We start from the raw sequence: 23,741 nt of genomic DNA, 5'->3' as shown, positions 1-23,741 counted from the left end.
TTTTATATATAGGGTGTTGATGTTTTAAATTATTATTGAAATGGTAACTCAAATGAGTGGAAAGTCGGGACCTGATCTCGGACATTTTCCAGGAAAGTTTACCAATCTCGTTACATTTTTCTAAAATAGTATCCTGAACGTATAAAATAAAAAAAATCATAATTATTCTTATTTTTTCACTAGTCCTTCATTGTTTTTTACTTTTTCCTGTACAGATAAGAGAAAGGTTTCTTTCTCTTTTCTAACAGCGTCTGACATTTATTTATTTACTTTTATTTGTTTTTTTACCAAGTTCATACTGATCGAGTAAATATTTACTTTTCATAATAAGCATTTAAAATGAAGAAATTGCGAATATTGGTAAGATTTCAAAAGTGTTACGATTACGTTCATTCATAAGGTTTCGTTATAACAGGTTTCATAATTCATGCGTAATTCTATAAAGACACGAACGAAAATAATGAGCACAAATTGGAATAAACGAAGACATTGAAACAAAACCACTTGTATTTTAGTTGTGTGTAAAAGTAACAACGAAATAACTCGCATCATATAAATTAATTTTTAATTACGTATAGAGTTCATAAATACAGCTTGGTGTGAAAGATTTCATTAATCGTCTAAGAAAATTATGGTTCAATAAAAGTTTTTATTTAACAGTGTTAAAATTTAACAAATTTTTATACGAATATATAATATACCTAGATAAAATTCAGTCTTCAATTTTAAATTTAAATTACGGTAAACATATAGTTAACTTTTATACAAATTAATTTAATGAAGAATTAAGATATTTTTACGCAAAAAATTAAGCTACAAATTATGACACGCTTCGTTTATATGATTTAGAAATCACCCAATAATGGAATTATTTGGAAATATTTACACCTAAAAATATTCTTAAAATTATATAAAATATCATTGGCAAAAGAAACAGCCAGAATTTTCTTCACTGTAAAATAACAGATATTTATTTTATACTAGCTGACCCGGCAATGCTACCCTTTTGCTAGATTTAAAAAAAAAAATATATATATATATATATATATATATATAGATTAAATTAACACAATTGAAAGTTTGATAAAACATTAAAAAACTGAACATCACGGGACTTCACTTCAAATTTAACTTTTCACTTTTACCCTATTTCTTTCCCAATTTCCCCCTTTTTCCTTCCCCTTACCTCCTTTCACCGCTTACCCTTTTTCCGTTTTCATTTTCCCCTTCTTTCCCCCTCTTTTCCCCCCTTTTCCGTTCCCTTTGCCCTTCACCCCTCCCACTTTTCTATTTCCTCTTTTCCCCTTTCTTCCTTTCCCCTTTTCCCATTTTACCGCGTGTAAATAGGTCCAGTAGACCATATAGTTCATAGATATCCTGGATGATAAGATTTTATTATGAGAGTATACTTTAAAATTTAATACAAAATATTTTTTTTAATAATAATATCTATGCAAAATTGAAATCCTTTCATGTTATTAGTAGCATAAAAGAATAATAATAAATTTCAGTATTAATTAATTATTTTTAATTAGTACTAAAAAAAAAAAAAACAAACAAAGAAATTAGGCTGTTCAATTTTAGATTAACATTTTTATGATAATTAAAACTATTGCACAATAAGACCTCCGGTAAAAGTATTTTGTGTGTTAGTATATTTGTATAATGAAACCAAACATAAAGTATATTAAATATTAAACAACATACTCAGAGGAAGTGCTAATAAATACCAAGTGTATAATTAAAATTCCTCGATACATTAACATAATTGTTAACACGAGTTATCCATCCACACAAACAAAAAAGAAAACAAAACTACAATTTAAAAAAAAAAACAAAGTTAAATTTCTTTTTAATAAAAAAGCGGGCATTAACAGAGCTATGGTTATTAGCCCGGTGGAAATTGGTAGCGTATGAAAAGATGCCATGCATAACCGGGACCTCCGCATGAAATGCCGAGACGCTACCGACTCAAATACGGTGGTCGGCTGTTTATTGTTTTTTACAACTATAATTTAATTTTACCAATTTATAATAAACTTATATTTCGACTCATAATTACAATAAAAGAAACAAAAATAATCTTTATTATTCTATTAGTATTTTTACTTCCTTGCACGAAGTAAAGGAAGTATTGTGATCGCGAAAAATCACGGTTTTCAGATTTCAACGGAAATATTCATTTTGACCATCCCTGAATCAATTTTCACTAGTTTCCGCATGACGTCTGTACGTACGTATGTATCTCGCATAACTCAAAAACAATCACCCGTAGGATGTTAAATTTTGGATTTAGGACTTTTATAATATCTAGTTGTGCATCTCACCTTTTTATTGCAATCGACTTGACGAAAAATGTCCAAAAAAGCCCAAAATCCAAAAAAATTTTGGACATTTTATTAACTGTAGTAATAAGCCTTAATTGATAGTTTTTCAACGATATATATCATAAGTGGTACTTATTTTCATTGGTTCCAGAGTTATAGCCCAATAAAATTTTAATTTATGATAGTTTGATCTTACAAAGGGAAGGTACATTGGTTCGAATTTGACTTCATTTCTTTTTTTTTAATTTAAATATATTTATTTATTAATAATTATTAACCTGTGATTGTAAAAAAAGTTTTACAATAAATAATAACTCAATAATTTCAATAAAAAAAAGAAAAATGAAAAAAATCAAAAGTTATTAGTGAAATAAAATTTTATTTACTTTTAAAAATTTGTATATAATTTATTAGGCGTAAAGAAATTATGTAGTGTCCATATCAGATTTGTTTTTTGTTTTTTTTTATTATTATTATTATTAACCGATCCAGTTTCATTCATTTTAGGAAATTTTCTTCAAAAACTAAAAAAGAATGCTAATATTTTTATTTTTCACTTTCCGCAAGGTGAAATGCACAAAAAACTTTCTACAATTGCGATTTATTAACTTTCTAATTATGAATCTTTTCTAATTGTCATTCCCCCAAATCAAGAGTAACAGTTTTCCCCTTTTTATCTAATAACTGTTTTAACTAGGAATTTGAATTTTAAAGGTATGACTTAAGATTTTAATTTTTTTAAGTAGAATAGTATTATTTGTTTTCTTATAATTTCGTATTAATTTTTTTTTTTTAATTTACGATTATTCATATAATACCTAGATTAGTATTAATCTATTTAACTAAAAGAAAAACGGTACAAGTTCATCTGTTATAAAATGTTCAAATCTGGGGTGCAGTGTAATATTTTTATACACAAATACAGTAGGGCCTCTCTTAATCGAGGTAATCGGGGGTGTTGCCAGCTCGGTTAACGGCCCACCGGGTTGGTCTAGTGGTTAACGCGTCTTCCCAAATCAGCTGATTTGGAAGTCGAGAGTTACAGCGTTCAAGTCCTAGTAAAGCCAGTTATTTTTACACGGATTTGAATACTAGATCGTGGATACCGGTGTTCTTTGGTGGTTGGGTTTCAATTAACCACACATCTCAGGAACGGTCGAACTGAGAATGTACAAGACTACACTTCATTTACACTCATACATATCATCCTCATTCATCCTCTGAAGAATTATCTAAACGGTAGTTACCGGAGGCTAAACAGGAAAAAGAAAGAAAGCTCGATTAACGGAATCCGCAGTTAAAAGAGACCTTAAGTTTTTTTTCTTGAATTCTGGCAACAAACCGTATTAATATCCAATTGGTAGCAGAATAAGCCACGAATTAAAAATTATTACAGCAATATTATTATTTATTATAATAAAATCAATAGTCAATAATCACTCTCGCGTCGACTCACATAAACTTAGTTTGATTTTTTAACGAAAAAGTCTGTCACCTTCTTTTATCTTAACTAACATGGTCTACAGTAGCGCTATCACACAAGTTTCGTACGTTAAGTCATGGAAAGGAACATTATTTCTTTCTAAATAATGGAGCGCTTTTGTAAGAAATACAGGCCCTTTGTTGTAGCTATATTTTTTTTTTTCATTTTAATCAATCGATTCCGTCTTCGATACTGAAGATTTCATTAACCTCTTCTGTCATAACTTTCATAATCTCTTCATTATAATAAATTTTAAATGTTGGTTCCCTTGAATCCGATTCTAATCGGTCTTGCACTTCATTTTCTCTTAAATGTTCACATTCCGGTATATTGTCTAGTAAAGAACAAAATCCCTCATTCGATGACATAGTATACAAGATTTTCTGATTGTTTACCTGTGGAATTTCTGGTCATATTTCTGTAAATGATTTATTGATTGATCGATTAAATTCCATGTTTTATGGTCAGTGCTTTTAATGTGGGCGTAACTTGAAGCTCTTATGCTAGTATATAAGAAATCTTTCTTTTATAATGTTTTTTTTTTATTGCTGCTAAAATACCCTTATCCACAGGTTGACAAATAGGTGTCACCTTTGGTTCGAAAAATGTTGTCTTAGTGCTTCCCGAAATTAGAACATTTTCAGATGGATGGCAGAGTACGTTGTCCAAATAAATACTCAATAGTTACTGCGCAACAGTAACTACATACAACGAATAATCAGCAAATGTCTTCAGTAATAGACTATAATAAAATTCATACATCGAGTAAACGGCTTCACGGTTAATTTATTTTAGTTTTACTGTACTTCAGACTTTTTGTACGTGAGGCTAATTATGGATTTAATGAATGATTTTTGGCATAGTGAAAAGATGTCATGCTTTATCGGGATTCGAACCCGCAACCGCCGGATGAAAGACGGATACGCTGCTCCACCACGGCGGCCGGTCATCTCGGTTAAGGGAGGCTCTCTTTATCTCCTTTTATAGTTTTTACCTTCTATGGCCAAATGAATTAAATATGTATATCCTACCAAAAATATTTCATTTTACCGCAGTGTTTAATTTACCGTTCCAAGTTACCGGTACCATAAGTAAATTTAAATACAAAAAAAGAAACAAAATGACATGCAGATAGAATTTTCAATTGAAATCCCTCAAAGAGCTGTATATGTATACATATCTTATACAGTTTACATAAATATACAAAGTTGAGTTCAAAGAATATTAATCTAAAACCAAAGTTCAGAACGTAAAAAACAAAGAAAAACCACACAAAGATTAATCGGTGAAACAAATCAAAGAATCAACAAAAACCTAAGTGGCGAAATAAAATGAAGAATTTTGATATTACGCAACACCCTAGGTAGCAGATTCACTTCAAATCTCGGAGAATTTACATATCTAATTATATGGAGTCGGTTTAGTCGCTTAACATCCTCGCTGTTACCTAGGAGGTTAACCTCGAGCCAGTTCCCACGGTATTCAGTATCATTTTGTATCATGTACCGATTCGCCGTATCTCCTCTCAAACTATTGGAAATCCCAGATAATCGTGTATTTTTCGCAAACCACCTGCTTCTATTATATTTCTCAATAGTTTGTTCTGGAAATGCTGTGAGACTTCGATGTTACTCTCGTTTGTCGTACCTCAAAGTTTGATACCGTAAAAACAAATCGGTTTCAGAACCGATGTATACAGCAATTGCATGTTGGGTAATATTGCGACCCACAGCCTAGAAACCAGTACATCTCCTTGAACTTAATGTTAAACTGCGTCTTTTTCTCCCTGATATAACTTCTCCATGTCAGATGGGGATCAAGATACAGTCCTAGGTATGTCACGTTGTTAGCATGCGAGATGAAAACGTCATTAATTTGAACTTGCGGGTATTTTTACCCCTCCTCATCTCAAACGTAACAAACGTAGACTGAGCTGGGTTAACCTTTATATTTCATCTTGCTAGCCACTCTTTAATTAGATCCAATACAGTTAGTAGTTTAGTAAAAGGTACGCTAGGGTTAGCATCGACAGCCAGGAACCCGGTTCATCCGCAAACTGTGATGTGCTCTGGAGTCGTAAGATCCACAGTGAAGATCCGAGTATAGAACCGGCACCATAATAAATTTTAATATATAAAGTAATTTGTAACTTTTAAAAGATATAAATCTTTTTTTAAATCTTTATTTTTGGAAATATTTGGAAAAAAAACACTATTTTCCCTTCTTTCTACCCAAAATATTAATTTTGATTCACTGATTCATAAAACCTTACATAAAAAAAAGAATAGAATGTTAATTTTTTCTTCTTTTTATAAAAATGAATGATAATATTTTTATTACTAATCTAACAGAAATGTAATACATAACGTAACTTCGAGGACGAGATTAATAAAAAATGTTATCTACCAGAGTGGAATATTAGAATATTAAATTTACATAATTTTGTTTTTTAACATTTAATGCGGAATCGGTCTTCTATCTGTTTTAACCACAAAAGTTTAATTTAACAACCACAATTTGTTATAAGATTTGAACTCATGGCTTTCTAATACGTAATACAAGAATGTTGACCTCAATACTTCAGTAGAAATAATTACATTTAACTGTAAAATTATGATTTTTATTATACAATAATAATTTATCAATTATTAATAAAGAAAAGTAATTAAAATAAAATATAATTATATAATACTTAATATTTTAATAAACGATTGAAAAAGAAACCATGATAAGTGCATGACAATGAATTAAAAAATGGATAGGTAAATAATGAAATCTGAAAAGAAATAGCAACATTGTACCAGTGAAATAAAAATGCTTTGTAAATCTTGTAGTGAGACAACGAACTATCTTATCACAACTGGAGTCAAGTTACTTTAATAATTTAAGTCACAAATGGTATTATAATATAAAAAAGAAATATTTACATAAAATTATGTTGTTTTATTGTTCCTCATTTTACTGTTAAAGAGAATTTTAAATATTAATCAGATACATTATCTACAATAAACATTATATATATATATATATATATATATATATATATATATATATATATATATACTTATAATAAAAGCAGTGATTTAAGAAGAATGTAACAATTTTCAAGACATCTTCTACTGCTGAAAACAAATAAGATACTTCATATAAACATAAATTCGTAAACGCTTCGTTTATGAGTGTCGGCTGGCGAAAAATTTCGCTCTAATTTCTTCGGTAAAATTAAACTAAACTGTATGTAATTCTTGAGAACTAAATTAAGGGGTAAATTTAATGGTTATTTATAAAATCTGACATGAAGAAGTGAATAACCAGAACTGAATTTTTAATAGTTTTTAAGAAATCTGGGATAAATAGAAAAAATATTTGGGTAAAAAACACACCATTTTATGTTTAGCATAAAATAACTTTATTAAATCGGTAATAAACGTATAAAACTTATTTAAAAATAAGTTCGTGAAAAATTTAATTCTGAGTAAAATGGTTTGAATAAAGCTACAAAAAGTAGATGCAAAGGTAAGAATTTCAAAGTTTATTAATTAAAAAAATTATTAATAAAAAATGTGGCTGGTTTAAATTAGGAATAACCAAAAAAATGTTTTCAATATTACAAACCAAATAATTAAATTTTTTTTTTTTTTTAAATTACAAATACGAGCAATAAAGCCCAACTTAAATTACTCAGTAAGGTAAAATTTTTATTTAAATATAAAATTTAAGAAAAATTGTTACCTTTTTCATTCATTGTACGAAGTAAAGTAAGTATTGTGATCGAGAAAAATTTCGATTTTCAGATTTCAACGGAAATATACATTTTGACCATCCCTGAATCAATTTTTCACAAGTTTCAGCGTCATCTCTGTACTTACGTATGAAAATACCTAACGTATGAAAATACACCTAACTCAAAAATTATTTCCAGTAGAATGTTGAAATTTTTTATTTAGGATTTTTCTAATATCTAGTTGTGCACCTCCCCTTTTGATTCCATCGATTTGACAAATATGTCCAAAAAAAGCCTAAAATCCAAAAAATTTGGATTTTGGACTTAACTGCACTAATAAGCCCTCATTCACAGTTTTTCAACGATATATCATAAGTGGTACTTATTTCTATCGGTTCCAGATTTATACCCAAATAAATGTTTAATTAATGAAATATTTGGATCTTACAAATGTGTAAGGCACATCAATTCGAATCAGATTTTATCTCCTTTTTTTTAGCCTTTTTTTAATTTAAATATGTTGATTTATTAATAATTATTATCATCTGACTGTAAAAAGAATTTTACGATAAATAATAATTCAATAATAACAATTAAAAAAAAAAAATATGAGAAAATATCACAAGTTTTTAATGAAATAAAATTTTATGTACTTTTCATTTTAAAAAAAAAAAAAAATGTATATCAAGTTTTATTGCCGTATAAGGAAGCTGGTTTCCTTATAATATTTTTTTAAATTATGTTTATAAAAATTATTTTTCTCATTTTAATTTCCTAACTTAAAGTTATGTGATTTATTATTTATGTTACACTATATTTTTATTTTAAATTATTATTGCTTAATAATATTAAAATAACATAAAACTATGCAATTTAACCTATAATATTAATAAATAACCAGTTTATCTAGTAATACTTGTTTTAAATATTAAATCTAATTGTAAAATTGCTGCAACATACTACAAATTAACAGATAGTAAAGCGATTTATCCTTTTTTTTATAAAATGTAGAGTTGAAATCAATGCATTACTTAACGCTTAACGCATATTATAGTAGTTTTGTATTATTATATATATATAATTATATATATATAAATGAAATTCAACCTTACTAACAATTCGTCCTCGTTTTCTTTTCTAGCACTTTCGGTCATTCAACCATCCTCAGGAAACGTTTTCGTCAATTTCAGATCATTAAAATTAAATTATCTAAATTTGAAATTTATAAAATGTTAAAATCACAATTGCTGGTCATAAAGTTAGTCGTGTCTGTTATGTAAGAAGGTCGCAGTTGTTATGAATATTAGTGGTTGAAGGGAGACAATTTAGGCACTCTGATATTTATTAATTATTTGTTTAAATAAATGATCGTCCTCGAATCTGGTCTGTTGATTGATTAATTTATTGTTATAATAGTATATATTAAATTTTTCGAGAATACTGGTTTTATAAAAGTCGTTCGAAATATAAAATATTTTGATAAAATTATCGGAATTGCAGTTGTGTTTATTTTGTAATGTGTGTAGCATAATTTGACTTATTTAAGTATCCTTTTTTATATTGTTAATGTGCTCTTTGGCTCTAATACAACTACAATTCGGATGATTTTATTAAAATGTTAGATATTTCGAACGACTTTTATTAATCCAGTATCCTCGAAAAATTCAATATAAATAATTATAACAATAAATTAATCAATCAACAGACCAGATTTGAGGACGATATTTTATTTAAACAAATAATTAATAAATATCAGGTTACCTAAACTGTCTAACAACTGCGACCTTCTTACACAACAGACATAACTAACTTTATACTGTGACGACTAGTTGTGATTTTTAACATATTGTATAATTTAATTTTAATGATGTGAAATTGAACAATAACTTTTCCCGAGGATGGTAGAATGATCGAAAGTGCTAGAAAAAAGACTGCGGACGAATTGTTGATAAAGTTAAATTTCATTTTATTATATGTTAATGACATTAAATGTGCCATGTTTAAAAAACATAATTATATTTATAAAGGTTCTTGTGTACAATAAATGTTACTAGATAATACAAGAAGTTAAATGTTAAATAATGAGGTCATTTTTTTTTTTTTTAATACTGACTTAGTTAACCTCCTCCGCAATACCTCAACTCTCCATACACCACTGAGTTAATTATTTCTATTAAAAAATATATTATAACTTTTTCTATTCGTACTTGGTAATTGCAGTTGGCCTTGACCAATTATGTTTTATTTTTACTTCCTTACACGAAGTACAAGGAAGTATTGTAATCGCGAAAAAATTTAGTTTTCAGATTTCAACAGAAATATCCATTTTCACCATCCCTGAATCAATTTTGACTAGTTTCGGCGTAACATATGTACGTACGTATATCTCGCATAACTTAAAAACTATTAGCTGTAGAATGTTGCAATTTTTATTTTAGGATTGTTGTAATATCTAGTTGTGCATCTTCCCTTTTGATTGCAGCCAACTGGACCAAAAGTGTCCAAAAATGCCCAAAATCCAAAAAAATTGGATTTGACTTTTTCTTAACTGCAGAAATAAGCCCTCATTGAGAACTTTTTTGCGATATATCGTAATTATTTTCATTGGTTTCAGAGTTATAGCCAAATTAAATTTTAATTAATGAAATATTTGGATTTTACAAAGGGAAGGCACATCGGATCGAATCCGACTTCATATATATATATATATATATATATATATATTTAACTTTTTTTCATTTTAAATATATTGAATACATAATGATTATTAAACTCCAATTGTAAAAAAAAAATTACGGTAAATAATATGTATATAATCCAATAATAACAATTAAAAAAAAAAAATGAAACAATATCAGAAGTTATTAATAAAGTAAAATTTTATGTACTTTTCATTTTAAGAAAATCTGTATATATAACTTAATAGGCGTATAAGGGAGTCATGTTGTGTCCACATCACCACATTAAAAAAAAAAAAATAGATTAAAAATAATTTGCAGAAAAGACTTTTTATTGCACTGCACCAAGTCCAATTTTTTTTATTTTTGTCAGATGGACATTTGTGCGTATGTATGTTGTTTCCCTGTATTTTGGCTTGTAACGGGATTCCGTTGACCGATTTTCTTCATAATTGGTAATCAGATAATATCTTCTAGAGGAAATAATTACTAAATTTTTGAAAAAATTGAAAAAAGGGAGGGGTGTTTGGTTAAAATAAAATTTCAGATCTTTCTGGGGCTCTTCAACAAAAGGTTTTTCTTACAAAATTTGAATATTAATTATTTTTACTTCCTTGTCCAAAGTAAAGGAGGTATTCCAATCGCGAAAAATTTCGGTTTTCAGATTTCAATGAAAATATCCATTTAGAACCATTCCTGAATCCATTTTTGACTAGTTTCGGCGTGACGTCTGTACGTACGTACGTACGTATGTATCTCGCATAACTCAAAAACGATTAGCCGTAGGATGTGGAAATTTTGGATTTAGGAATGTTGTAAGATCAAGTTGTGCACCTCCCGTTTTGATTGTAATCGACTGGAACAAAACTGTCCAAAAAAGCCCAAATACCAAAAAATTTGGATTTAACTGCAGTAATAAGCCCTCATTAAGAGCTTTTCAACGATGTATTATAAGTGATACTTATTTTCATTGGTTACAGAATTATAGCTAAATGAAATTTTAATGAAATATTTGGTTCTTAGAAGGGGAAGGCACATCGGTTCGAATCAGACTTCATCTCCTTTTTTAACTTTTTTTTTTTAATTTAAATATATTGATTTATTAATAATTATTAATCTCTGATCGTAAAAATATTTTTACAATAAATAATAATAATAAAAAGAATATGAAAAAATCAAAAGTTATTAGTCAAATAAAATTTTATGTACTTTTAAAAATGTATATATGTAATTAAATAGTCGTACAAGGAAGTCATGTAGTGTGCACATCAGATTTTTATTTTTTATAGACTTTATTAGATCGATTTTGTACAAATTGTTATAATAAAATTAATATATTTATAAGTCTTTTAACAATCTTATTATACTTCAAAACTAAAAATAAAAAAAATAAAAACGCTTTTCCTCACCTAATTTTTCTGTTTTACGTTAAATATTATAAAAACTACGATAGATACAATTCTGGGAACTATTTTATTCGATTTTTTCAGTTCAAAAAACATAATAAATCTACAAATTTACCCCTTATATAACTCCTTATAAATTTCATTATGATATTTTACCAGGGGAACTGAAATCTGAGAGAAATATTTCTCTAGCCGTAACTCGATTACAAAAAGTTTTCAGATATATGTTTGAATGTGCAATTTTCCTTATATCACGTTTTATAATGAGTTACCAAATTTTTTCCTTTATTTCTGAATGATTTTTTGTATTAATGATTTGTTGAATTGACCATTTTTTACCGGGTTTAAAGTATAAAACTGTGAATCTTACTCATTTATAAAACTTTGCACTTTCGACGACTTTAAGAAACATTTAAATCGTTAATCGATGTGCAGTTTAATTACTCAAAAAGATCTTATACGTGAATGAAATATATGAGTAACATTATATAAATTCTTTCACGTATTATATTTTTTAATCAACATTTCTATTATTTCCGGATAATAAATTATCAGTATAAAAACCTCTCATAACTTTTGTAAGAATATTATTAACCTTCATAATATAAGTTATAGTATGTATATAATCTTCTGTATGTAGACATTTTTGACGTAACATTTCCTTTGAAATTAACAGCTAGTTAATACTGTTTCTGTAGTATATAATGAAATCTCTATAAGTGGGAATGTTTTTTAATTAAATATAATTTATTTAAAAAAATCCCTTTTCGCACGCCGTAAGGCGGAGGTAGATTTCACTGGTGCTAAGTAGGTGATAAAAAATATTTCCACCTTGAAGTTAAGAAATGCCTTCAAATATCCTCAGTACGACAGTGGTTGCATGTGAAAAAAATTTTCAGATGTTTAACATACGACAAGCTCCACCTTCTTACAATTCCAGCAACATATTTTGGTCATCCCTTGCCGTAAGGGTTGTTCATATAACAAATTATTTCAGACAAAAGTTTTATATATATTTTTTTAGTGATGGGAAATAAATTTTAAGAAAAATAATCATTTAGAGATTAAGCTTATCAAATTTACTTAAGGTTTCTTTAAATCTTACACAATCTTCAATAAAGGCTAAAATAAGAAAAATAAAATCTTCAAAAGACTTTTCTACATTTTAGGTCCGGGCTTTATAATTTATAAAAAAAATATAAACATTTCTTGATAGTTCTATACAAGAAGTATAAAATTAAAAAAAAAAAGATAAATATATAAACCAAAGAAAAACAGAGCAAAAAAAATCCCTTTCGTCACGCAGGAAGGCGGAGATAGATTTCACCAGTGCTAAGTAGGGGATAAAAAAGATTTCTACTTTAAAGTTAAGAGAAACTTCAAATTTTCTCAATACAACAATGGTTGCATGTGAAAAAATATTTCCCATGTGTAGTATATGACAAGCATCATCTTCTTACAATTCCAGCAATATTTTGGTCATCCCTTGTTGTAAGGGTTGGTCATATAAAAAAGTTTTAGGTAATGTTTACAGGACTAATGACACCTTAAACCGATTCGATGCTGTGCCTATTAAGGGAGGTATGATTTGTCTTTTAAACCCCATTTTTTCCACCATCTGGACCAATAGTTGGTGATATCAAAAAACTTTACTCATATAAGTTTTAGGCCCTTATACAAAGAATAATAGGAACTTTAAATGAATTCGATATTTTACTTAACAAGAAAGTTATAGTGATATTTTGTTTTTTAAAAACGCCCCTCCCCCATTTCTGCCCCCATGGTTCCATTTTGTTCATTAAAAAACTCGACTGAGATTTTGAGTCGTTACATTTTATGTATCAATTTGAAAGTGATTGGCACAAAATTACCACAGTTACCGTATCCACAAGAAAGTGAAATATATATAAATGTATATATAAACTTTGTACTGATGGTGGTTTTGGGGTCTGGTGGATGTGAAACACGAAGATATGTCGAAATTTTCTGGAATCATGGTACCCATTACAATAGGTAGCTTTCTTATGAAATCTACCTAATGAACATGAAGGTCGTTCTATAATTACAAATAGATGGCAACAGATGAAAAACTATTAATAAACTGTAATTGTCTGACGTTCAAGTTGGCATCCCTAATATAGAAAATATCAGTTGTTCGCAAAGTTTTTCCATGATATAAATTCTTTTCTTTTCCTCAAAATGTTGGCTCTGCTTATAATGTGTACCGTGGAAGAACAACCCACCATTTTTATTTTTTTATGGTGTAAAACCACTCAAAATTTACTCGCAAATGTTAAAACAATATGATAAAAAGTATATTAACTGTAAAAATGTTTCTTTACCACTGGAATAATAAAGTTTATTATTCACTGGAATAATAAGTTTATTATTCACTGGAATAATAAATATGTGGAATAAGGGCATAAATGTAGCCTGGGATTATGTTCATGGCAGTTACTTTTATATGGATTTGAATACTATATCGTGGATACCCATGTTCTTTGGTGGTTGGGTTTCAATTAACCACACATCTCAGAAATGGTCGACCTGAGACTATACAAGACTATACTAAACTTACACTCATACAAATCATTCTCTGAAGTAATACCTGACAGTGATTGCTGGAGGTTAAACAGGAAAAAAGTAAAGGGATTATGTTGAAAAGTATTGTTAATTTCATTGTCATTGAATAAATAATCATTTTTTTAGTCATTTTTCTCTAATTGGAGAGGCTACACAATAAAGTAGATGCCAGTATTTAGAAATAACGATATGGGTTAGAATAGTTGTTCGAACAAGGGATGCAATAGGACTGCTGAGAGTAATAGGTGAGCAATACATGGAAAGGAGGTGTAGAGTGTGTGTTAAATTTTTCAACCTAAATAAGCGTTCAACAGAGTTAGATGGGATAAATTACTACTAATATTAGAAAAGAAGGGAGTTGATTGGAAAGAGAGCAGCCTAATAAAAGATTTCTACTATAACCAGAGAATAAAAGTGATGGTAGGAGACGAAATGAAAGGAAGAATAGGAATTGGAAGGGAAGTGAGGCAGGGATTCTGCATTTCACCAACACTGTTTAGTATATTTCTGGAAGAAGTAATTAAATACTGTCTGAAGGTGAAAAGAGTAATTAAAGACCATGGGGAAGAAGAATAGAATGTATACTTTTTTCTGATGTCATGGCGGTACTGGTGGAGAGTCTAAGTAAACTAAATGAAATGCTTGATGACTTAAATGAAGTCTGCTAAAGTCAGGGTATGAGGGTAAACAAAAAGAAGACAAAATTTATGGTATTAGATTGAAAAGAGGAAAGGATTGAGATTAAGGCAGGAAATGAAGTTTTAGAGCAAATGAAGAAATTTCAGTATTTAGAGAGCTTTATAACTGAAGATCGGATTTACTAAATAGAAATTAAATCAAGAAGGAAGCAGGCAGTTAATAAGAAAGGAAGACTGCTGTGTGAAAAGTTAAATTTAGCATTAAGGAAATGTTTTATTAGGAGTGTGATGCTTTATGGAGCTGAAACATGCATGATGAGAAGGACAAACAGAAAACGAGTTGAGGCTTTTGAGATGTGGGTGTGGCACAAAATGATAAATATCATATGGTAAGACGATGTAACAATTGAAGAAGTAGTCAGGAGAATCTGAAAGAACAGGAAAATGCTATATATGATTGAATATAAGAAAAGGAACTGGCTTGGAGATTTTATGAGAAAAAGGTGTTTATTAGTGGATGCAATAGAAGGTTTGATGAATGGAAGGAAGTGATTTCAAATGGTGGAGGGGATTATGGAAAAGGAAAACATACAGAAACAGAGGTTAGCAAAGGTTAGAACAAGGTGGAGAGCAGCAGCCGTGACAAGATTCACCAGATTATAGAGACAATGAATGTCTCTAATTACTGAACAATCCTCGAATATATATTTTTTCAAATGTGTCATTAATTAATTTATCATTAATTAAATAATGCAAAATATTAATATGTATATTATTAGAAACATTATAATTCAACCATCTCATTTTTTCATCTTTTTTTATTAATTCCATTTTCTTTTATATTTTTGTAATTAAGTAATAATATAATTAATTAAATCTGTGGTATTACCAGTTTTTTTTTTTTTTCGAATTGGCCATCTTCGGACCGTGTGAACAAACTTTATTTTTCTTTTTAGGTTTTAATCCTCTGCCATTTCTTAGTCATCATTTTTCATAATCTTTCTCTGTGGTTTTCCTGTTGTTATTTCCCCTTCTGTTTTTAACACATTTTGTAACTTTTGTTGAGGAACTTCAGCGACACATCGTTCAATTTCGTTCTGCAATTCAGGAGTGGTGTAAGGATGAGTTTTGTAAGCATCAACCTTAAGGTATCCTCACAAAGAGAAAGTCAAGAGGGGATAAATTAGGGGATCGAGGGGGCCACAACCTCTTCGAAATCACTTGTTCATGAAAACATTGATCCAAGAAAATGTATGAGCCGTAGCATTGTCCTGCTAAAATCACATGTACTCTAGCTGGTCTGTAGGTGTAGTGTTTACAAATTGTTGCACCATCTGTATGAAGCACTCACTGTTAACTGTGCCATGAAAGAATATCATTAAGATTTACCTACACAACATTGGTGACATTGCACAACCTACTTTTTGTCCGTGTAGAGGATACTTATGCAGCTGATGTCGATTTTCATACACCAAATGCATGAATTCTGTGCATTCACGAATCCATGAAGGTGGAACCATACCTTGTCAGATTGAAATTAATCATCGAGTTCTTACCCATCTGGCGTGACATGAACCACTGACAGAAAGCTACAAGTTTTCCAGTGTCTGCAGGTAACAACTTGTGAACAACACGAATTCTGTGCGGATGAATGTATCTTTAAACACTTGGGCAATGTCATGTGGGCACTACCAACGGAGAGACCAGACTGGCTAGATAAACCCAAGAAGTCTTTCTTGGAACTAAAAGAATATGCAAGTTGCACGTCGATCAACTTTTCTGGTATTAGCACTTTCGTTCGACCACTTTTAGCTGCTTCTGCCACATTCCCTGTCTCTTGGAGCTTGTACAGCCGCTTGATGGAGGGCTTGTTTGGTGTATCCGCACCATATTTTTCTGTAAAGGCCTTTTTTAATCTGGACATAACTGGTATATGTAATGTACTGGAAGACAATGAATATTCTCTTCTGCATTGTGTAACCCATTTTTCCTCAATTAAACATGCAACAAATGAAAGAAGCATTCTTCCATAAGGTTGTGTCACTTTTTGAACATTATTTATAAATAGTGAACAAACTGACTGGCTTCTTACTATCTATGACATCTTGATGCATGGAACTACTCTTCCACTGTACTAATAGTAGTACCAACAATATCTCAGATATAACTGGTAGAATTATTGCCCATCTATATGTCTGTGCTTACTAAACTTTGAGGGGTAATGTTGCTTATAAACTAAATATGCCAGATAATTCAATTAGAGAAGGGAGAAATTTGATAAAATTACATTTTTTTCCTCTTAAAATGCTATAGATAAAACAAAACCAGTTATATGAGTATTCATTAAATTGATATTACTTATCGATTTATGGATAATCCCTATCAATAGCGATAACTATTTAATAATATTAAACATCCGGTTATGTAAATTTTTCTTTTTCTTGTTTCAGATTTCCCGATGAATATATAAAAACAAAACATTTAAGTAGTTTGTCCTCATAACAACTGTGCGGATGTGTTATTATATACAATATTACCAGTCAAAATAAAAATAATAACATAGAAGATTGAAATAACCAAACTTAATTGAATTCAAGGTTATTGTTGGTAAGTAATTTTTTTTTTACTTCTTTTTTTTTTAATACTTTTTTCTTAGTACATATTTTTTTATATGTATCAAACGAATTTGTTTCTTCTTTTGTTTTTTTTTTCAAAGTTTAAACTAAAAATTATTTTATTATTTTAATCTTTTCCTTAAAAGATCACATCTTTCCTGTTAACATTCACCCATAATGTACTTTTCATCTAAAAAAACTGTTCCATATCAATGAAATTCATTACATAATTTATTTAATAATCCCTTATCCCTTTATCGTAGATAAATTCTTTTTGGGTATGATATGGTTATCTTAAGAACACCAATGCGAATTTAATATTGAGGGAAGAGGATCACTTGAAATTTTTAATTTTAACAATACATTAGTATTTGTAAGAGAATGATTCGTCAAATTAATGTGTAGCAAATCTCAATAATCACCGATCTCCGTAGCGTCTCGGGCTTTCATCCAGAGGTCCTCCGGGTTCGAATCCCGGTTAGGCATGGCATTACTCATACGTTACAAATTTCCATTTGAACCAATTACCATACCAGTTGAGGTCGTAATCTCATAAAAAACAAATCAATAATTACCATAGTTAAAACGCTGCATTCATGGAATTATTGTATCGTTAAAAATGTTTTTTCTTTCAAATATACATTAGAGTATATTTTTGAGAAAAAACCTAACAAAAACATAGGTAGAAAAATGGAAATAGAATTGATGAAAGATATATACAGTAAAAAAGCGATGACTTTAAGAATACTCGTAAATTACGATGCAGTACCGGATCGTTTGATTTTGTATTGTAACAAAACGTAAGAATATGGTATACTGTCACCAAGGGTGGCTACATGACAGTTTATAAAAGACGCACATCAATTTCGATGTTTTCATTGAAGAAGGAAAACTTATCTTATTCATATTAAATTTTTAACTGTTTTCCGTGAATTAGATTATTTTCAACTTAGTTTTCCACAATTTTCCGACGTATATACAAAAGCAAGGATTTTTTTTCGTTTTCTGACTTTTATAATTTAGATTATTATATTTAATTTCGGTTAATAATAATTTTTTTAATAACATATCAAGAAATATAAAAGTGAAATGAGGAATTAAAACAAATAATTTTAATATCCATAAAAACATTTAATACTTAAATATTCATCACAGGATTGGTCACACACTATTTAAGGAATTGATAATATATCTTTCATTGCCGGCCTCCGTGGCGTGAGTGATAGCGTCTTGGCCTTTCATCCGGAGGTCTCGGGTTTGAATCCCGGTTAGGTATGGTATTTACACACACGCTACAAATCATTTATCTCATCCTCTCAAGCAATACGTAACGGTGGTCCCGGAGATTAATAAAAAAAAATCTTTCATTAAGAAATATGATAACAATGAATACTTAATGTTATGATAAAATGTAGGTCATACTTCAAATTAAAACAAATTTTATATAAAAAGACGATTTTCCGGCACGGCTGTATACCTGCATATAAATAAATTTAGATATTACAATACAGTTATCATATCGGAATACCAATATGCAGCGGAATATTTATTCTTAATGAGGAAAAGGAGATATTTATCCTAAACTGGAAAATAGAGAAAGAAAAATTTCTCGAGAAAAATCTTGAATTCTAAAAAAATAAAGAAGAAAGAAGTAATGAAGAAAATTATTTGGAAAATTAAAAGCTATCAGATACAAGTAAAAAAGGAAGAATAATTTTTTATGATATATAAATTCGACATGATGACAGATTAATTTAGGCTTTAATTTTTATTTATCATTATTATTCTCATAATTACGAGGTGCGACAATAAAGTAATGAGACTGATTTTTCTTTGCAAGATGTGGCAACCCTGCAGCTTGCGTAGGCACACCATCTTTGACCTTGGTCTATAAGCTACTTTTAGTCCAAGCGGCACATTGATACAACTGCTCAGTCGTGAGTTGTGCTGTAATAAGTGAACACGTGTTTGTGTCTCTCGTCACAGAAATGAAACCGCAAAATATTGCGCAACGGTATGCCATTTTTTTTTTTGCGTTACATCGGGTGAAAACGCGACGACAACTTATGTTAAGCTTCAGAAGGCTTTTGGAGAGGAGGTTATGTCAAGAGCTCAAGTTTTTCGGTGGCATAAAATTTTTAGTGAAGGCAGAACTAATGTTGAAGATGAAGACCGCAGTGGACGACCATCAACCTCACGGACAGATGTCAACTTGACAAGGGTGCGTGAAATCGTACAATCTGATCGAAGATTATCCGTGAAAATGATTGCAGAAGAACTCAACATCAATCGACAAACGGTTCGTCTAATATTAACTGAAAATCTTGATATGAGAAAGATTTGCACAAAAATGGTCCCCAAAAATCTCACACAACAACAGCGAGAAACACGGAAAATGTGGCAGCCGATCTGTTAGAACAAATGGAAATCAATCCAGATTTGTGTTATCACTGGTGATGAAGGTTGGTTTTTTCAATACGATCCAGAGACAAAACGCCAAAATTCGCAATGGTGCTCAAAGGAATCACCTAGACCAAAGAAAGCTCGCATGTCAAAGTCAAAAGTGAAATGCATGCTTGTGTGCTTCTTCGATTCCAAGGGAATTGTTCATAAAGAGTGGGTGCCTCCTGGACAAACAGTTAACCGATATTTCTATAACGAAATTTTAGAAAGACTTCGTAAACGAGTTCTTCGTGTCCGTGCCAATATTGCTGATAATTGGATTCTGCATCACGATAATGTGCCATCCCATACTGCTCTGTCAGTACAGCAATTTTTAACCTCAAAACAAATTTCAGTACTACCACAGGCACCTTATTCACCAGATATCGCTCCGTACGACTTTTTTCTATTTCCAAGAGTCAAAATGGCGGTCAAGGGACACCATTTTCAAACAACACAAGATGTCCAAAAAGCTGTGACGAGGGACACAAACACGTGTTCACTTATTACAGCACAACTCACGACTGAGCAGTTGCATCAATGTGCCGCTTGGACTAGAAGTAGCTTATAGACCAAGGTTTAAGATGGTGTGCCTACGCAAGCTGCAGGGTTGCCACATCTTGCAAAGAAAAATCAGTTTCATTACTTTATTGTCGCACCTCGTATGAAGTAAAGATGAACACAGGAGATCCAAGGAGCAGAGCTCCCTGCTAGTTTGTAAGGGTGAGCGAAGCGAGCCATGACCGCGACGAGAAACATAAGTAGTCATATAGCACGGGAGAAGCCGCGATGGAGATTCTAGTATGTATATTTACACATATTTATATATATATATATATACATTAACCAATTTCAAAAAGGAGAAGGTTCCCAATTAAACCCGTATTATTTTTTTTCCGGGCATAACTTTTCACCAAATTCACCAATTTGGATGAACGTTTTTTAATCAATATAGGATAATCCTACGATGGAGCCATATCAATACCGAATGTTCTGGAAAATTAAAAACCCTTTGAGCGAAAAAGTACGTTCTTGGCAGTAAAAGATATTATAGGTTTTGGAAAAGCTTGTTCATTGACCCGTTACCTGAAGCATTCTCAGTTAACGAGTATGCCTTTCATCGGCTCTGTCGTTTTGTAATTATTTCTTTGATACTCTCTTATAATAGTTATTCGATCTGAATGTTTTTCAGGCGTTTTATTACAATTATGTTTATGAATCGAGGAAAAACAGTGTGATCTCATTTGAGGATTAAATTATGTCTGTATTGTCTTTCATACAGCGTTTCTTTTGACAACTTACTTTTCATGTATTCCTTTATTTTAGATAGCCGCTATTTATGTTCGATATATCTTAATCTTGATTCCGAATCTTACGTTCAGTCAAATCTTTAAGTCGTTTGAAAGAGACAGTTTTGTTTCAAGAGAATTTTCTTTTCTCTTAAAAATGTCTTAAAATATTATGAAATTTAGTATTAATTTAAAAGAAAAAAACGTTGAATTGTTGACTTTTTATATCCTCGTTTTACTTGTACATAATTTTAAATAAACACCTCCAAAATTATTTTTTACTCTAGATCGAATTTTATTTAGTTTATCAATCTATACATAAAAAAAAATCTGGTAAAAAAATTAGTTTTTCTCTAATTACTCGGTAGCGAATTTAGTTAGTTGTAGATTTCGTTTGGGGGGGGGGGGTCTTAAAACATTCAGGAAGCTTAGCTTTTACATACTCAAAAACGTACCTCAGTGGCATTTAGATCGAAATATCTCAGCAAATGATTTAGATACAGAATTCGGTATGGGTCTTAAAACGCTCATCATGTCAATCCCAAAATATTTTGAGGGAAAGTAATTAAATTAACCGATAAGAAATCACGTATACGTGCTCTATTATTAGTTAACGTGGAGGTGGGGATTGATTTAAGGGTTTCCATCACAACCCCGAAGGGGAAGCCCGCCTGGTGACGTTCCGGTCGCCACACCACCTCCCCGTTCCTAGCACAGTTGGGCTTTAACGGGAGTCTTCTATCGCCCTCTGACTTTTTACATCTCATAGTAATAAGCCTGGCCTTGTTGGGATGCCACCGATGTAAACGCCTCGGTAGACATTTGCATCGGTGATTTATTAACTCAGCTTTTTCCTTCGCTGTAAGCCTCGTCCAGACATCTTGAATGTCCTACATCGTATCCCTCTGAACTAGCTAACCGAACTCGCGGAAACACAAACCCCGCGACTAGTTCTATTTATTATGAGCCAATTTCGTGTATGTCTCGTAATTCGAGGCAAATTAAACACAACATACTGCAAAGATGTTGATCGCAACAATGAAATTTAGTCCTAATTTCCCTTACTGAATTCAACTTAGTTCAATCCCCAGACTTAGGTTAAATAATGGACTCCGCTCTTGTCCACTAGGGAGAGGCGGACTGATCTCCACTCCCATTCGGCTCCATCGCAGAGTCCCGCATGAAATTCCCATCATAAACTTCGTCAAAATTCACATCGTCAAAACGCTGCTATACCTCACGGCTGCATGGTATCCCATACCCATCGGCAGTGCAGTCGCCGTTCCGCCGACAGCTTTTACAATTATAATCGCCTCTTTCCTAACTAACCGTGGCTCGCTGCCAAACCTTCGGCTAATCAAACTGTCCTGGCGAAAGGTTTCCGTACAACTAATTTTGTCTGGAAGGAAGTTTTATGAATCACAAAATAAATTATCTATTATAACTTAATTTATATACTGATGTTGCACCGCCGATTAATACTCGTATTAAATTATATTTTAAAGACGTTTAAAATGAGATATTGTTTATTTTTTTTAATAACTGTAAACTACTTATACATCAAAATACTTTTAGGTAGGATTTCTCTACAATTTCTTCATTTATTAAATTTATTATTAAATTGTGTGTGTGTGTGTGTGTGTGTGTGTGTGTTTGCGCGCGCACCACACACTGCTTAGTGGTTAGCAAGCGCGTGCTGCTGTTATGCAGTGCTAAGTGGAGCAGATTTCCATACAAGTTGTGGTCGTATAAGGTATGATATATCCATTATTTATTTTAATGTACGTAAATGATTCGCCTGATTTTCTAATAAGATAGTTCATATACTTCAGTGATAACATTTTACTGATCGCTTTTGCTAAATCATTGGGTGAAATACAATCGAGAACTGCCTCGCCTCGTTACACAACGGAATTAGTATTTTTATTTATTATAATTAGATAAAAAGGAAGTTTGAACTATTAAATTTAAAAAAAAAAAAATTTTATATAAACCTCAATTAATCATACTTAATTAAAGTTTCTAGAATTAATTGTAAAGTTGTCTCTAAGAGGCGTAAACATATCGATTTTTTACTAAGAAAGAAACGTTTTTTTCAGTTTTCTTAGCTGTTCATAATCATCGAAATAACATTTCTAGACTTCATACCACATATTATGCATACATTCCTTCCTGTAGGATAATATTTTTGGGAAAACTTAGTTTAATTTGGTAGTATTTTTAAATTATACTAGTTGGCCGCTGGGTGTCTGGCAGTAGATTTTCTTTCCTCCAACGCAAAAATTAAAAAAAGAAAAAAATAGCTGGTCAAGACAAGCGAAGCTTGCCCTTTACATCTAATCAAGTGACCGCGCCCCCTGGTGCCCCGCTATGTCCGTTATTCTCATACTTAGGAGAGTAATACTGATAAATAACAATAAAAGTAAGCTTAATATATAAAAACTAGTGTAATATTTTCAGAGCAACAGTTTGGCGAGTACAGTACTGGAAACTTTAAGTGATCTAAAATATGCGGGTCTCACAATAATTAGCTTCCATCTTAAAAATAGCATTTAT

The 23,741-nt window shown here is 30.6% G+C and overlaps 1 protein-coding gene across 2 annotated transcripts in view; it reads left to right on the top strand.

Moving 5' to 3' along the window:
* LOC142332706 (very long chain fatty acid elongase AAEL008004-like) overlaps positions 1–23,741 on the top strand; it is a 189,739-nt gene that overhangs the window by 57,091 nt on the left and 108,907 nt on the right. For both annotated transcript variants that reach the window (XM_075379278.1, XM_075379277.1), the window contains exon 2: positions 17,290–17,446. The gene's annotated coding sequence lies outside the window, so the exon portion shown is untranslated. The remainder of the gene's footprint in view (positions 1–17,289; positions 17,447–23,741) is intronic.

The sequence above is a fragment of the Lycorma delicatula genome, chromosome 12 (assembly GCF_047948215.1).
Source record: "Lycorma delicatula isolate Av1 chromosome 12, ASM4794821v1, whole genome shotgun sequence".
Classification (NCBI taxonomy): domain Eukaryota; kingdom Metazoa; phylum Arthropoda; class Insecta; order Hemiptera; family Fulgoridae; genus Lycorma; species Lycorma delicatula.
The sequence above is the reverse complement of the archived record's forward strand: the minus strand, read 5'-3'. Positions and strand labels throughout refer to the sequence as shown.